Below are 18,309 nucleotides of genomic sequence, written 5' to 3'. Positions count from 1 at the left end.
TCCCCAAGTTTTTTTGAATTAAGTTAAATCTTAAGACCCAAAGTCTGCCAAGTAAATTTTGAATTGCAAAGTCCCTTTATGTTATAAAGAGACCAACATTCATTTGCAATCACTATTCACTCCCCTTTGGTACACCTTGAGCTGCATCAACCGTATCCAAGCTGAAAGAGCTATCATGACATAAGACACCAGGAACTTCAATAATTATGTGATATGCTATCCCCTTCATGCCCAGTATTTTGGGTCAGAAAAACATGTATCCTTAAAGACCCAGTCCAAATACCTTTTTATTTGTGAATCTCTTTTCTATGAATTCTCGTAAAATACCACCTTGCTGCTCTTTTGTAGGCTTCTAAACACTGTATCTCAGATTTTAGTATTTGGTTTTGGATCTTCAAAAATAATTCATTCAGCACATGCTAAGAACAAAGCACTCTGAAAGGTGTGTTGTAAATATGGTGGAGAACAAGACAGATTCATTCCCAAAGAAGGCAGACAAAACAGTCTGTCCAAAAAAAAAAAAAAGTGAGTGCGGGGATGCAATGTCATTCTAGCAATTCAGTGAACTCAAGGGCTAAATAAGGATTAAAAATGCTATCAGGGCCTCCCCGGTGGCGCAGTGGGTTGAGCGTAGCTCTGTGAAGCTATCTGCAGCCTCTGCAGCACAGGTTCAATTCCTAGCCGGCCAGGGAGATACCCACATGGTGCGGCAGACCTCTCCTGTAGAGGCCTCCCCTCAGCAGTGTTTTCGGTCATCTGCTTGTTCTGCTCCCTGCTCTGTCTCTGGTGAATGCTTTCACCCTCCTGTACCTCTGGCCTGTACCCCAGTTCTTGTATAAATAAATAAATCTTTAAAAAAATGCTATTCAGATTCAGTGCAACAGAGGTAGCTGATGACCTTAGCTGGACTTGCATGACAAGTGGGAGAGGATTAGGGAGTAGGAGCAAAGAAAGAAAAAGGACACAGAAAGTTAAGTACTTAAGTACTTAAGGGAGAAGTACCTGGAGAAAGAAGTAGATTACAAAGGAAAGTTTTTGTTTATGTATTTTAAGGTGGAAAACTTGATATGTTTAAATATTAAAAGTGCCACTAAAGAAGGAACAGCTGAAGATACTGGAGTGAAGAATCATAAGGTTTGAATCATAAATTTTTTTTTTAATTTTTTTTAAAGATTTTATTTTATTTATACAAGAGCCAGGGTACAGGCCAGATGCTCAGGAGGGTGAGAGGATTCACCAGAGACAGAGTGGGGAACAGAACAGGCAGACTTACGAAATACACTGCTGAGGGGAGCAGCAGGCGAGACAGGAGAGGTCTCCTCACCATGTGGGTTGCTCCAAGGCCGGCGGGGATTGAACCAGCACTGCAGAGGCTGTGGACAGCTTCACAGCACTGCGCTCAACTGCCTGCGCCACCACGGAGGCCCCGAATCATAAATTTTTAAATGTTACATATCAATATCATGAATGTCCATGTTATGAAACAGTAAGTTTCATGCAAGGCCAAAGGAAGTGGAGCTCAAGGATTGGTGGTGGGAAGAAGTTTTTCAGAAGAAGGGAACCTCCTCCTGTATCAGGAAGGATGGGCATGCACCCCAGATTCAAGAAGAATTTTAGGTGCTATGTGAAGTTGAGGTAGTTATGCCCTCTCCTTGAAAAAGTGTCAAAGAATAATTTCCTCATTTCTCTATTTACCCTTATCACTGATACTTATTTTATGGTTGAAAAGGAAATACTTTAGAATAAGTAAGAATTTACGGAAAATCATATTAAATATTCATAAACAAATCAGTTTTTATATATTTGTTTACAAAAACAAATATACATATATATTACTTTTAAACAAAAGCTTCTTTTCTGCATTGTTTATCTTTCGAGACCACTCAACAGTATTTATTAATATATATGTATGTACATTTATTTGCTGCATGAATATTCAGATAGCCAAATGATGGAAATCTAAGCTCAGAAACCTAGTTTAAGTTTAAAAAAACAAGTTAAGAGTTTGTTTTTTTTTTTAATGTATTGATTTAAAAGCTTGAAAATTTTTTTGGTCCACAGTTATTTGGCAACTAGAAATTCCTATCACAAAATTGCTAGTAGAAGGAAAGTGACCTCCCAGATTCCTTTTAAAATAGCCATTTAGATTCATTTATGATAGGATAATTTTAGCAACAGTCCTTCCCTCCAAGTATCAATAATAATACTTTCTGTAACCTGATATGTTTTCTGGAAATAAATAAGGACATTTTCATTTATTATTTATATGAAAACAATTGTTATGTTTAATGTAGGCAACTCTTACTTCAATCAGTTTTATTTACTGCCCAGTAATGCACAATGGCTTAACAAACATTAAGAGATTGCAGAGATACAATAGCATTGTGCTTCTCCCTGTGGGGGAAGCAGTGTTGACCATTTGGCAGGTAAGCACAGGTTAAAAACTCTGAATCACTCAGCTGATAAATTTAGAATCTGTTTCTGAGTTCATGCCCTCTAAACCTACTACACTGGTGTTTCTTAAACTACTCCATATTTTCTCCTCATAAAGAGTGCTTTAGATCATGAGATAATTACACAAATTATCATAAAATAATTTTCAACCATCTTCCCTTGCAAATAGAAGCTACAATTCAAGATTTGTTTCCGGACTTCTACAAGTCTATGTAATTTTGGTTGAAACTAGAGATGATAAACAAGTGGGAAATCCAACTCTGCAAAGCAACTAATCAGAGGAACATGATTTTTAAATAATTCATATCAATATCATCAATGTTCATATTATAAAACAATGACTTTTTATACAAGGCCAAAGAACAGGACTTGAATGCAAAAGAATTCCATGAACTAAGGACATAGAAAAGAAAAATGACAGCTGTGGTATCTAACACTAGCTCCTTAAACACAATCATCAGTCAATATCCTGGTCAGGTATTTTTGTGATCACTGGTAGTTTAAATCTTTCTATTCATAATTTATATTCTGTGCATAGACAGAAATTTTGAAAATGCTCCTATATGACCCACAAGTTCAAGTGCCCCTTAAACATGTTAAGTTCCTCATGATTCCTTTCTCACTCAGAATCATCAAGATCTGCCATGGTCCAACAGGGATGAACTGTACACAACCCTCGCCATTCTCATCTTAAGTTGTCCACTCTGTCATCTCTTCCTGCCACACAGCCCTTTTCACATTCTTTCACCACACCAATCACACCCCTGACATTTTGTCATTCCTGCTGAAGGCACCTCTCTCCATTCGAGATTTCTAAATGTTTCCCTCTCATTTTATTCAGGTCTGTGCTCTCCCTAGGAGACAAACTTCCCTAGACACTGTCTGAAATAGTGTTCAGTTGTTCTTTAGTTACTCTGCCTATTTTCCTCTTAGTAATTAGCCCCATTAACATATATATTAAAATTTCCACCTCATATTTTCCTTCACTCAAATGAAAGCTCCAGGAGAGTAGGGACTTCTATTGTATGAATGAATGAATGAATGAATGAATGAACAATCATTTTTCATTTTATCCAGCTGAACAGGAGATATTTCTAGAGACAGTGGAAAAAACTTGAAAGTTCTTGGCTTGTACTGAATATCAGTACAATCTGAAGCAAAGAATTATCATTAACTGTACTCATTATAAAATTATAAATTGGTAAAGATGGCAAATGAAAAAGGTATGTTTTATGCATGGGCACAATGTTGTAAGCAAGATGAATCATCATCCATAATCTGTAAAACAGCATATAATTCAGGAGGCCTGTATCATGCTAAAAAACACAGATTTACCACTATTACTAATATTTCATGTGACACCAGGTGGCAATTTGGGCTTGGAGAAAAGGTAAATTTGTTTGAAGCTCTTTCTATGAGATGGTTATCACTTCCTGTTTGATTTTGCTTCTACATAGTGAAAAATTTATCAATTTAATGTCAGTATTTACATAATAATTGGATGTCCAGAAGACCCACCACTTTTGTCTTCAATTTTTTTTAATGTTTAGTTCAATGATATTTACAAAGTGAAAGTTGTGGGATGCTTGCTACCAGAAAATTGTTTAAGAAAGTACCACCCAAAAGTGGGTCTCTCTGTAAGAGTATCAGTGTAAACATACTTAGAAACCCAATTACTTGGGCATAGCATTCTAAATTCAGGGGTATTTTTTTGTAGGAATTTTACTTAATTTAGCTAAGAACAGAGACTTGAGCATATGCATTACATCTGTATATACATATATAGATTATATATATTATATATAATTACATAAAGACTATATATATAATTTTACATATATATATGTATAAATATATTTCCTTACAGCCCTAGGGTTGTGTTCTCTCAACATACACTCCAATAATAATCTGTATAGTTCCAAACACTAATGCTAGAAAGTGACTATACCCCTAGATATTCAGGCTGAATAATTAAGTGTCACTCCCTTTTGAGTGAGTCATTTTACTTGAAAAGTTGTGATCAGAAAGAACAAAAGCACCTCCGTGTTTGTTGAAAACTGCAAAATCCACTAGTAGTTGCTCTATAAGAGGTGTGGATGTGGAGGGACCACATCAACTGCAGGAGACCTGAAGATGTGACAGCACTAAAAGGGTAACAAAAAGGAAGAGAATCCCCAAGCTCTTCCAAATAACTGAGCAATCATAGAGATATTTATAGTCACTTATAGTCACTGTTGGAGACACCTGTGAGGAGAAGGAGAGGAACCCCAAGACACCACTCACAGAACTCAAACCTCGGGGCAATAGGGACAGCATGGTGCCAGCTCACTGAGGATTCTGGCCAACCCTGGCCTTCCAAAATGGCTGACAAAGGTTCATAGTAGACTCTTTGACTGTTGGGATCTTTTATTTACATATAAATTATTTTAATTAACCTTTATTTTACACTTAGTAGTCAACATCCAGCAGTTAAAATTAATGTGAGCAAGCACATAGACAGTGAGGAATGCCAAGACCTGTGAGAGGTAGACCCAAGTCCAAGGAATAGAGAGGAAAAGGAAGCCTGATATCCAAGAACCAAGTGTTCTCAGACTAAAATCATATAATTGATGACATATTATATATCTTAAGGGTTTGGTGCTAAAAAATGTTACCAAGAAATCTTCATTTCAAAAACAGTTTATATAATTTTACAACAATAAAACAATAAAAATCAATCAATATTTACAACAATATTTACAACAATAATAATCAATCAATATATGCATTTTAGGTAAGAAATTTTCTTTTATTACTGAAATTTCTTTAAATGATTTTTTTACCTTCAAATCCAAAAAAGGAGGATTTGGAATTCTCAACCTTTTCTATAAAGGTGATAGTCATGATTTGCAAAACTGAGAACAATACTAAGTAAGCACGTACAAGAAATAAACAAGTGGCAAGCAATCTGAGAAACCTAGATTTGAGAACATAAAGAATGAGCAGAAAATATAATAAAAATGTCCTGACCTGCTGAGTCTTCCAGTCCAATCTCTCCCACTCTTGATGTCCTTAATATTATCTGTTTCTTGCAATGCTAATGAAGGAAGAAGAGAAAAGCATTTAGTGAAAAATCAAAGAGACTCCAAACTATTTAGGTGAAAACATTTAAATATCATAAAGAAAGTTCAATAAGATTTCTACTGCAAACTTGTGGAAATATTAAGTCATTTTATTGCAATAATTTTTTTTTCTAGACCAAATTCATAGATATAAAGGAGCATCAGACTTAAAAGACTATATAAGTTAATCGTTGGCAAATGAACATTAAATGAACCATTGAAAAACAAATTTTTGTAAATAACAGTCAAGATAAAATGACAGTTGAAATGTAAAAAATGTCAACGAATTATTTTGGAGCTATATCAATTAAATTGCTTAAAATATTTATATTATTATATAAATTATATTATAGTATAGAAAACACACACATAAGTAAACAAGTTTATATGTAGTCCATGGCAACCTCAGCCTACTTTTACTAAAACAATTCTAACCATATCTTAGTCCACGGTGGTTAACTTAAAAATATACTTACAATGCAACATTACTTTTAGCTACAGTACTTTATGCAAAACATGCTAATGGATCTAAAATTTATTAAATACATATAACCACCTACCAAAGCAAAGCACTACTTCGAACTAAAACACTAAATTGCTAGAATAAAAGTTTCCAAATTCACTGAACAACAAAAACCCCCAGCAAATTAAAAGCAACTACACCCTATTTACACTGAGTCACTTGATCAGATTCAAACTCCAGTGTTATAAAGAGCATGGTTTTATCATAGGTTCTCTGACTGAAGATCTACATGTCTGTGGAAATTTATCTAACATCTTAAAAGCTTATTTTCTTGATCTATAAAATGCATTTATAGGCTTGTGCTGAATCCAAAATCCCCCAAGATTTTGATATGTACAACTATGCCATTGTGATATTATTGTTTACTTATGGATGTAAAGTAATTTTTACAAAGGAAAGTTTTCTGAACTGTTTAACCTTTGGCTCCCAATAGGATTAAGTTCTATTTCAAAATGTTTAAGAATTGATTTTGTGATCTTGCAACATGCTTGTTAAAATTGTATAAATATAAATTATATATTACATAAATTTTCTATCCTAGAGATACCTGTATTATCACCCAGATTATGTAGTGAGTGTTTTAAATAAGATTTTTTTAAAGATTTATTTATTTATTTATACAAGCACTGGGTACAGTCAGAAGTGCGGGAGGGTGAGAGAATTCACCAGAGCCAGAGCAGGGAGCAGAGAAGGCAGAAGGACCGAAGTACACTGTTGAGGGGAGCAGCGGGCAGCAGGAGAGGTCTGCGCGTCATGTGGGACCCTCGCCGGTGGCCAGGGATAGAACTGGCGCTGCAGAGGCTGTGGGTAGCCTCGTAGCCCAGCGCTCAACCACTGTGCCACCAGGGGAGGCCCTTAAATAAGATTTTAAAATGACACTTAATCCTAGTAACAGAATTCCACTTCTCGGTTGCTGGTCTAGTATCATGAATCAGAGATTTAGAGGGATCTAGGATCAGGGTATATGTATAACTTCAATTTTAAAGAACATCATAACTGTGGGTGATTTCTGAAGGACCTAAATTCTTTTAAAGTACACAAAGCAGTAAAAGGAATTGTACATCAAAAATGAATGGAATTTATCCCAGGAATGCCAAGGTTTTTTTTAACATGTAAATAGCAAATAATGTAGTAAATGAAACTAATAAAGATAAAACCACAAGGTTTTCTCTATATATGCTAAAAAACATTTTACAAAATCCAATACCATTTCATGATTTAGAAAAAAGGGGGAGGGACTCTATGGTGGCACAGGGGTTAAAGTCTTAGAGCTATCAAGCTATCTCGAGCCATTGTAACATGACTTCAATCCCTGGCCAGGGAGCTACCCACATAGCACGGCAGACCTCTCCTGTCTCGCCCACTGCTCCCTTCAGCAGTGTATTTCGGTACATCTGCCTGTTCTACTCCCCACTCTGTCTCTGGTGAATCCTCTCACTCCCATACCTCTGGTCTACACCCCAGTGCTTATATGCATAAATAAATAACAATAAATCTTAAAAACAAACAACAAAGCACTCAACAAACTAGCAGTAGAAGGGAACTTCCTGAACCTAATAAAGTGAATCTGGGGGAAAAAAAAAAAACAAAACAAAAAACTACCACTATCATACTTAATGGTGAAAAACTAACTTCTTTCCTCCGAAGATCAGGGGAGCAGCAGGCGAGACAGGGGAAGTCTGCCACACTATGTGGGTATCTCCCTGGCCAGACGGGAATCCAACCAGCACTGTGCAGGCTGCAGACAGCTTCACAGTGCTGTGTTCAACCCACTGTGCCACCGGGGAGGCCCAGGAATAAGGATTTCTATTCAACATTGTATTGGAGGTTATAGCCAGGTTTGTTAGGAAAGAAAAAGAAATAAAAACATATCCAAACTGGGAAAGGAACAGTAAAACTATTTCTATTTATAGATAACATTATTTTATTTAGGAAAGTCTAACAAATTCAGTAAAAACCACTGGAACTAATGAACAATGTGTAGGGTTTCAGAACGCTTGATCGATATACAAAAATCAAAAGACATCCTACATCACAGATCAGGAAACTTAACTTTCTTAAAAGGACATTACTCCCCAATGTTGATCTTCAAATACAATCCTAATCCCTATCAAAATCTCAGCTCGTTTTTTTTTTGTTCCTTTTTGTGTGGAAACTGACAAGCTGATTCTGAAACTTACATGGAAGAATAAAGGATCCAATATACATACTATAACAATCCTGTGAAAGAAGGGAAAAGTAAGGGAATTAAGTCTTTACAATTTCAAAACTTCAGATGAAACTACAATAATCAAGACAATGTGATACTGTCACAAGGATACATACAGAGAAGGATGGCACGTAATTGAGAGTAAAGAAATAGATCAGACATTTATGGTCAATTGATTTTTGACATACTTGTCAAGAGAAGTCAATGGGGGAAGAACAGTTGTGATATGACAAAAATAAAAATCTTCTCTTTGTCCCTTGTTCTTGGCAATGAGCTTCAAAAACCCTTGGAATTCCCTGAGTGATAAGTGAACCTTTCTATTCTAGGAGGTGACTCAGGACAGAGCATCAGGCTGGGGGAAGGTTGTCAGAAAAAATAATTTTAAGATTTGACTGTTGGAATGCTCAGGGCTTCTCCCTTCCAACCTCTGGTGAGAGAGGAGGGCTGGAGAAGGAAACCAATCATGTTGAAGAAGTGAAATCTTTTTTATTATTATTTTATATATTTTTTTACTTCATTTTTGTACAATGTATGCATTTTCATCTCGGTTATAATCCCCGTGAAATTCCCACCACTCATTCACCTGTGAACCATTACCATGGTCCCTTGTGCTCCTCCCACCCCTGTTTTGATCCTACTCCCATCTCCCCCCTGCAGAATGTCTCTGGTTTATAGTTACCTGTTGATTTTGATTTTTACTTTATTATAATTACTCCCCCATCCCTTATTTGTATCCTCTATATTCCTCCTATAAGTGAAACCATCTGATATTTTTCTTTTTCTTTCTGGCTGATTTAACTGTGCATGATCCCTTCCAGCTCATCCAAGTTGCTGCAAATGGCATGAGTTTATATTTTTTTGATTGCTGAATAATATTCCATTGTGTTTATATAACACATCTTCTTGATCCAGTCATCTATTTTTGAGCATTTGGATTGTTTCCATAGCTTACCTATGAAAATAGTGCTGCAATAAACATAGAGGTGCAGGTGTCCTTTTGGATTGTTGTTTTTGTGTCCTTTGGGTAGATACCTAGGAGTAGAATTGCTGGATCATATGGAGATTCCATTTTTGGCAGACTGAGGGATCTGAGTCTTTATGGAGTAAAATCTTGATAAAACAACCTGATCAGGGAGCTTTCTGATTGTCAAGCATAATGATGTAGCAGAAGGTAGTATATCCTGACTCCACAAAGTCAGACTGTCCAGCTTTCAAGACCCTTCCAGACTTTTTCCATCGGTACCTCTTCTTCATCTGGCTGTTCATTTGAATCTTTTATAATAAAGTAGTAATAATAAGTATTGTACTTCTGTGAGTTCTGTGAATCATTCCAGTGAATTATTGATTGTGAAAGGGTGTTGTGGGAACTCCCAAATTTGCATTTAATTTAGCTGGGCAGTAGTGCATGCAGCCTGTTGACCACATTTACTGCTGGTTTCTGAAATAAGGGTAGTACTACAGGGTACCCTGACCTTTAACTTGTGGGACCCCACACTAATGCTAGACAGTGTCAGATTAAATTAAATTCTAGGCTATGCAGGTGATGTTAGAGAATTAATACTGGAACACAATAGACTTTTCAAGAACTTGATATCCACATGCAAAAAGAATGGATTGGATCTCTACCTCAATACCAAGAAAACATTCACACAATTTGGATCATATATCTAAATATAAGCGCTAAAACCATAAAACGCTTAGAAGAAAGCTTACATATTCATAATCCTCAGTTTGGCAATGGTTTCTCAGATACAACACCAGTAGATATGTGACAAAGGGGAAAAATAAATGAACTGGACTACATCAAAATTCAAAGTACACCATCAATAAAGTGAAGACAACATGCAAAATATTTGCAAATTATATATATGATAAGGAACTTGTATCTAGAACATATAAACTCTAAGGACCCTATAAAAAGATTTCAAAAAACTCAATTTAAAAACCTGAACAGACATTTCACCAGAAAAGATACATAAATGACCAGCTAGCACATGCAAGAAGCTCAATGTCATTACCCATTAGGGAAAAGCAAAGTCAAAGCTAGAAAATTATACAATTTCACATCTATGAGGATGGCTAAACAAAAATAGATAATAACAAGTATGGTAAGGATATAGAGAATGTGAAAACTTCATACATTGCTGGTGGGAATGGGAAATGCTGCTTGTACTTCGGAAATTGGTATTCCTAAGTTCTAAAAGATTATGTACAGAGTTAGCATTCAACTTTGCAAGTCTACTACTAGATATGTATGCAGGAGAAATGAAAATATACCTCCATACAACAAGGATGTCTAAAATAGGCAGACCTATAGAGACATAAAGAAGATTAGTGGTAAGTTAACAGTTAAGAAAAGGACATTTGAAAGGTTTTTGGGGACTGACTCATAATGAATATGGGCTTTATTTAGTAATGAAAATGTTCTAAATTAGATTATGGTGATATTAAACAACTGTGAATTGACCAAAAAAAAAAAAATAGAATCACACATTTTAAATGAGTGAATTAGATGGTATATAATTTATAACTCAAAGCAGTTTTTTAACCAAAATGCACATTATGAAAAAAAGTCCATTAACTCAAGCTTTAATTTTATTTGAGTTTCCTTATTTAATATTTTTAATTGAGGTAGCATTTGTTTACATTGTTGTTTGTATTTGGAAGTATAGCATTCTCATCTTCCAGTGCTGTAACCCTAGCACTCCCACCAAATTCACCACCACAGTCCACATTGTGCTGCCTCCCCACCTTGGGTTCACCCCTCCCTCTTCCTTTGCCCTCTGGAGACCTCAGTTCTATAGTCATATTTCAAGGGCTAGTTTTTGACTTTGGCTTTATGTGACCCTTTGTCTGATTTTCCTATGTCCCACATATAAGTGACACCATCTGGCATTTGTATTTCTCTTCTTACTTTATCATTTTCCCCTCCAGCTCCATTCTTGTTGCAGCAATTAGCATGAGTTTATCTTTCTTTGATTGTTCAGTAGTATTCCACTGTGTATATAAATCACATCTTATTGACCCATCTGTCTGTTTTTGTGCACCCATTTTTATTTTATTTAAAGATTTATTTATTTATACAAGCACTGGGTACAGTCAGAAGCACGGGACGGTGAGAGAATTCACCAGAGCCACAGCAGGGAGCAGAACAGGCAGACTGACAAAGTACACTGCTGAGGGGAGCAGTGGGCAAGACAGGAGAGGTCTGGGACCCATGTGGGACCCTCGCCAGAGGCAGGGGATCCAACCGGCGCTGCAGAGGCTATGGGCAGCTTCGCAGCCCAGCGCTCAAGTGCTGCACTACTGGGGAGGCCCTTTGCACCCATTTTTAAAGGAAAAGTACACACATTTGTCTTAAATTTCTGGCCATGTCAAGACAATACAAAAGTCACTCATGTGGACAAATGATCCATGTAGATAACAGTAATTGCATGACAAAATTAAATACCATTAAGGAAATAATAGGAAGATGTTCTACTTTCTAAACTAGTCCTCAGAGATTAATCTTTCCACAAAATGCAGGTATTATTACTCAATTACAATTATATCTACCACTTTATCAGGGCTGATGGCATAGAAACTTTTAATCCATAATTTGGTGATAATTCAGAATACAGGTTGTTAAAACTTAGAAATCATAAACATACCTTAGAGATTGTAAAAATCTCTACTTAAGAATGACTTTTATGAAAGAAAATGTTTTTCTGAGTTGGCGCCCTATCTTCCTCATCATCACATCAGCATATGGACAGACACCCATTGGGACATCCTATCCAGGTCCATTTCCTGTATAGTAACCAAAACTCTTCAGACACCTTACCTCCACCAGCTCTTTACTTCATAACCCTTGATGAAGGTGCATTAGCACTGAGTAAATGAGGATGCTGAGGAGAAAGCAGATGCCTATGGTCACCGGGTTAGCACGTGGCAGAGATGGGATTTGAACTCAAGACTGCCTAACGTCAAAAATCCATTTCCTTCCAATATACCACCCAGACTTCTTCAAAATAAACCTATGTGTCAACAACCATTTCATTTTTTTCTCAAGTGTTTGCTAATTTATCAACTAAAGTAATTGATACTCCTATGGAAATTAGTTAATCAGGTTGCAGTGGGAAATACAGCTGCCGCTCCTCTTTCTCCCCTGCATAGTGCTTGCCATCTCTAAAATGAGTTTGCTCTATGACTTTGCCTGTTTTGCTCATTGCTTTATCTCTAGTTCCTAGAATAGTGCCTGATTTAACTTGGAGTTTAATACGCATATAGTAGACGAATAAGCAAAAGTATTCATGAGAACATGTGCAAACTCTTCTCTTTACTAGTTATGTATTAACAAATCTGTCTTCTTGGCTTTTAGGCAATACTAACTGTTGTTATAAGTTTAAATTCATTCATTCATAAACTATTTATTGAGCATCTACTATACACCAGATAATGTTCTAAGCAATGTGATAATAGCAAGAAACAAGACAAACAAAAATCTCACATGTAGCTGATAATCTGGAGAGTGAAGTAAAACAAGAATGTAATGTAGTATGTTAGATGGGCATACGTATTTTGGAAACAAAACATGTTGTAAAGAGAAATCCAATATCTAAGATCTACAGTTTGAAGCAGGGTGACTGAGAAACGGGACATTTGAGTAAAGATGTGAGGAAGTGAGAAATGGATATATGGGCGAAAGAGTTTTTCTGGCAGTAGGAAAAGCATGCCTTCAGGAACGCATTTTCAGGGTGTAACACAGTGAGTGAATGACAGTGCAACAGGAAATGGCTCCAGATAAGTGCAGGAGGATAAGCATGAATGTGTAAGACTTTAGAGGTCATTGTATGAACAATGAATTTTGTTCTTGGAGAAATTAGGAGCTATAGAGCACAAGTGAGATACGATATGCCTTAGGTTTTTAATAGGTTCAGTATTTTCTTAAGGGGGTTGCTAATGTCATTTGGGTTAGCAACCAGCTCCTCTTTGTCTTGAGCATGAAGTATTTTGGGTTAGACAACTCCTCTTCCTCCTGAGTGTGAAGTGCACAGCAGGCCATTTAGCATCTCTAATCTCTGCCCACTAAACGCCGCTAGTAGTGACCGGAGCTCTGACAATCATAAATGCCCCCATTTATTTCCAAAGCCATTTAGACTGGACCTAAGTGGAAGGGTAGAACCTATCTTAATATAATATTATCTTGAACCAGAGTAACAGTAGTGAACATGGAATATCTATTTTCTTTTGCAGACAGTACTTACCAATGAATTGGATATGAGTGTGAGTGAAAGCCAGAAGTCATGGAAGACTCCCATGTGTTTGGAAAGATCAAAGAAATGGATGAATTTGCTATCACTAAAATGGTGAAAACTGTGGACAGACAAGACCTGATAAAGGAGGCAGGTGTTTGGTCAGGAGACATTAACAATGACTATAAAGAAGCAGATATAGCTATATTTTATCCAAGGACATTACAAAGATAGGTAAGGGACACTAATTCTGAAATTACAGATTTTGTTGAGTGCATTCTATAAAGGGGTAGGATGAATAGAAATAAACAACTAATAGTGACCTGTTAGCTATTCTAAGCAATTAGATTATTCCAAGAAAGTTTTTTTTTTTTTCAAATACCCAAAGGAATGAATCTAATTGTGGAGGTCAGACAATAAGTGGTGTGCAAGTAGGCAGGCTTTTAGTGCAGTTAAAATCCCACCAGGCCCATATTGCTTGGAGCAGGCAGCCTACAGCGAGATTAGGCTCAGCGTGCGGGGAAACAGTTGGCGCAACCACTGCCCGGGACCACCCACTGACCAGCACCATCACTTCCAACACTGAGAAGCCCGCTGGTCAATATGTACAACCTTTCCTACATTCACAGGCACTGGAAGGATATCAGAGGAAAAGCTGCATCCACACATTATTCAGACTCCTTTACGTGGAGAGTTGAGACATTCTTGCACAGGCAGAACAAATGATCTGAATGTACACGGTAGACTGATAGGCAGGAATAACAATTGAGATCTGTGAAGTGGAAGGGTCCAATGACATGATTCCTGGAATCTTTACCCCAGAGCTAACCTCTGCCTTCTTGGGAGAGCAGAAAAGCTGCCTTTGCCTGGTACTGGTTACCATGTCCACATGAACATTCCTTCATAGGTGCTGAATAATCAAACTCACATAGTCAGAAAACTTCTATTCACTTGGATTTATATCACACTGTGAACATCTGATCTCCGTATTTTCTATTCAAATCCCCTCCCGGTACATCTGAAAGAAGCCGGGCACAAGCGTGCTTATGTGAATGCACTCTGCTTTCTTCAGACGGTGACATCGGTGCCCAGACTGACTTGTCAGATAACCTCTTTCTCTCTATGACATTGGAGCAGGAGGGTGAATGCAAGTTCTCAGCCAAGTCTCAAGACTGGTCACCAGTTAGCTAGAGATTCATGCAAAAGGTCATCGTTTGAACTGAAGTGAGAAGGAACGAGACTGAGAAGTGCCAGTGCCAGGCAGATGATCTGCGGCTCAACATCGCTGTTTCACTGGAAGGACATAGCATGTCATAATGAATTACCATTAATTTGAGCCAGCAGTCCCGTTAGTTGGAGCCCAGCAACCCAGGATGACAAACAGTGCCTGCGAGATCATCTAATGAGGGGACAAGGCTGCTTCAGTAGTGCCGCTTCACTCAATTAGTGGACAAGGCTTTTAATGCCGCTCTGCACAACTAAAGCAATTTTGATTACTTAGGGCTAAGTCTCCATTTAGAATGCTTCAGAAGCCAAAACAGGGTGTTTTTTTTTTAAATATAATTTATTTTGAGAGTATTTGAATGGTAATAAGCTATTTGAAAGCCAATCACATTATTTCCTATTCCTTCCTAAGTAATATTGAAATATATTTTTTAAAAGTTCAAATGATAGAATTTACTCTAGCAAATGAAATGTAAATAAGATAGCAAATGATTAAGGATATGCTGAGGGTCTGTGTGTATGTGAGTGCAGGCACTACGTGGGTCTCCGTGCCAGAATTACAGTTGGTGAATATCATTTCATCAGCCAACATTATCAGGAGGGTTGCATATTTAATCTATATATCCACATTTTGAAAAAAGTTCCAGATCTTGCCTTCTTTGGCTGGGAACACTTATATTTCATAGCTTTTGGTAGGAGGGACTGACGTTTCTACTCTATTATTTTTGTCACTGTGTCACAGCGTGATGGAAAGCATGGGGGGGTACAGTGATACCCTGATCTTGAATTTTGTGATCATTGACTTATCTCATAATTCAAACTTTACCTTAACAAAGCTGTCAGCTTTAGTCAATTCCCTCCATGGTCTGTAGAACCTACAGGTGCTCACTGCACACCACACTAGTGATCGCCCAGCTTTCTACCTATGCAAGGAATTTAATTCCCAGACTACCTGAACCTTGTTAAATTTTATAACATTCTGCCCATTTAACTAGGTCCTTGGGCAAAAGGAATTTCTCAACTGCTAGACCTGTAGGTACAGATGAATTTTTGTTAAATGGGATACAAATTCAACCCAGATAAAGATCCTGCATGCCCGCCTATTCCTGTGCTTCCCTCAGGTGAACAATGTTGAGATCAAAAGTTGGAAGGTGAAGCTTTCCCATCCCCCAAATAGGAAGGTTTTGTCAAAAAAAATTGACATCTCATTGTCTAAAGTAGACCCAATACAAACCAAGCTTTCAGTGATGTATATCTTCATATCTTTGTTTTATGAAAGAGCCATATAAACATGTTGAAGTCATTTTGAAGTCATCCAGGACAGAAGCTCTAAACTTTCTAAAATACTTCACATTACTGGAAAACCCATTAGTCAAATAAATTAATAATGGTGAGATCTTTTTTCTTTTTATAGTCATGTTTCATTTTCTAACATAATTTTAATAATTATTACTTTCTTGCCTCTCAAAGGGTTAACTTCAAAAGCTTGTTCCATTCTCAGGACAATGGTTACCTTTTTAGTAGAAAACAGTGCACTGTTGACATAGTAAATAAAAATTAGACATAAAACAATATGGCTAAAGAAGCAAGCAATATGCACAGATTCTATCTCCCCATCTTCCAGAATACCCAACAGGAAACCACAACATTGACTCAAAATTATTTCAAAGTAGAGAAAAATATGAATAGTCTTATTTGTTGCCCTCTCTTGTCAAAAGGAGTAGCATGAGACTAAAGAGAAGGGATTCGTGTTAGTTGTAGGAGCAAAAGAAAAGTAAGATTTAAGGATTAAATGTAATGGGGAAGTACCAGTAATATAGGCAATTTTCTAGGTATCAATCTCTTAAGCCCCCCTCTCACCCCCACCCCCATCACCACCCCTTCTTCTGTGTTTTTCAGTAGATCTAGGGCAGAACATCAAGATATTTTCCCATCCTGATAGATTAAATTTAATCTTTGAATATATGGTATTTGCATAGTTCAGAAGTAAAAACTATATATAAATGTGATTGTGATAAGACGTCCATTCCTTACCACTTCTATTTATCTTCACCCACAGATTATACTTAACTATTTTCATTAATTCTGGCTTATCTTTCCTGCATTTCTTTTTGCAAAAATAAGCACATCTGTATTTATTCTTATTTGCCCATCTTTCTTATGCAAAATATAACATACTGTCTATACACTGTGGTGTATTTTTTAATTTACCTAACAATATATTCCAAAAATGTCTCCAAAGGAGTGCATAGACATCATCATCTGTATTTATAATGGCATGGCATTTTATCATATGATAACATTTAATTTCCCCAACAGGTTTTCATGGATGGGCCTTTAGGTTAATTCCAATATTTTACAAATTGCAAATAATGTTATAATTAATAAGCCCCATGAGGATGTTTAAGAATCCTCATTTGATTCTTAAAAAAAACTACTGGTAGGTAAGAAGACTGACTTAGTTCTCTTGAGTTAATATCAGTTGCGTGCACTTTTCTGATCCAGGAGAAAAGTAGGATAGGGAAGCCTGGATTACCTGATGTTTGGTTAGAATTCAGATTTATTCCAGATTTGAATATGGATCTATGTGAATAAAATAATTTGAAAATAGTCCTTATTAATAACAAAAAAAGATTAAAAAAACATTTTAGAAACTTTCTAAAATTTTCTTTATTTCACAAGACTTTTTTGAGACCCTAAACTAACTCAGAAGCCCTAAAAGCATAAAAGCCAGGAAAATCATCTTGCATATAAGTGTCTTAACTTTCTTTAAATTTAGAAGGCTTGAAATAGTACTTGTGGAATAAATGCATAAATGAATCCATGGGCCAAAGAGATGTCTGACACCAAAGGTGGGGAAGAGTTTCCAGGAATGATAAGCCTGAGTTGAGAAGGTAGTTGCGGGTGCTAAGCAATAGTTTCTGTCCACTCTTCCAATAATGAGGCAGCCTACTGACATACAGAGACCACCATGGCCATGGTCATGTAAAGGATGAATATGAACGTAGGCTTAGGACAAGGTGACCATGAAACTAATGTCATATTTCCTGCTTTTCAGGCATGACAGGGATGATGACCAGTGGCAGTTAGACAAGAAGCCCAGAGAAAATCGCCAGTGCCATGAGGGTAGATTCCACAAGTGCTCCAGTGTCTCTGAGGCAGCCCACGGGCCAGGGGTTTCTCAGTGGAAAGAAGGAAGAGCAGAGAAGGGGGTGGTTGTGTTACTGTCTACCCAAAAGAGAAGTCTGAGAAATCGCTGAGCTATCCCAAAGGGGAGGTAAAATTGACCTTTTCTACGACCGTCATTGATTTTCCTCTGGCCCTCAGAGTAAACTGAAGTATGACTGATATTCAGAGGGAAGCTCAGGGACTCTAATAAAGAATATGAAATAGGTTAATGCTTTTGCACCAAGATTTGATTGATTTTTAACATCAGGTTTTTTATTCACTTGCACCATTTTTAATTCAAATATTTGATTCTCCTGTTGTCCTTTAAGGAGAAAAAAAAACCTGGGGTGCAGATGGCCCCCCTAAGCAGCAAAATCATTGCTAATCTAAGGATCT

At 36.9% G+C, this 18,309-nt stretch overlaps 1 protein-coding gene across 8 annotated transcripts in view; it reads right to left on the bottom strand.

The window, feature by feature from the left end:
* SOX5 (SRY-box transcription factor 5) overlaps positions 1-18,309 on the bottom strand; it is a 1,024,531-nt gene that overhangs the window by 671,975 nt on the left and 334,247 nt on the right. For all 8 annotated transcript variants that reach the window (XM_054696382.1, XM_054696384.1, XM_054696380.1 and 5 more), the window contains one exon: positions 5,464-5,530. The gene's annotated coding sequence lies outside the window, so the exon portion shown is untranslated. The remainder of the gene's footprint in view (positions 1-5,463; positions 5,531-18,309) is intronic.

This window comes from Talpa occidentalis, unplaced genomic scaffold (genome assembly GCF_014898055.3).
Source record: "Talpa occidentalis isolate TD23 unplaced genomic scaffold, MPIMG_talOcc4v2.1 talOcc4.16, whole genome shotgun sequence".
Taxonomy (NCBI): domain Eukaryota; kingdom Metazoa; phylum Chordata; class Mammalia; order Eulipotyphla; family Talpidae; genus Talpa; species Talpa occidentalis.
This window is presented reverse-complemented; position numbering and strand designations above follow the sequence as displayed.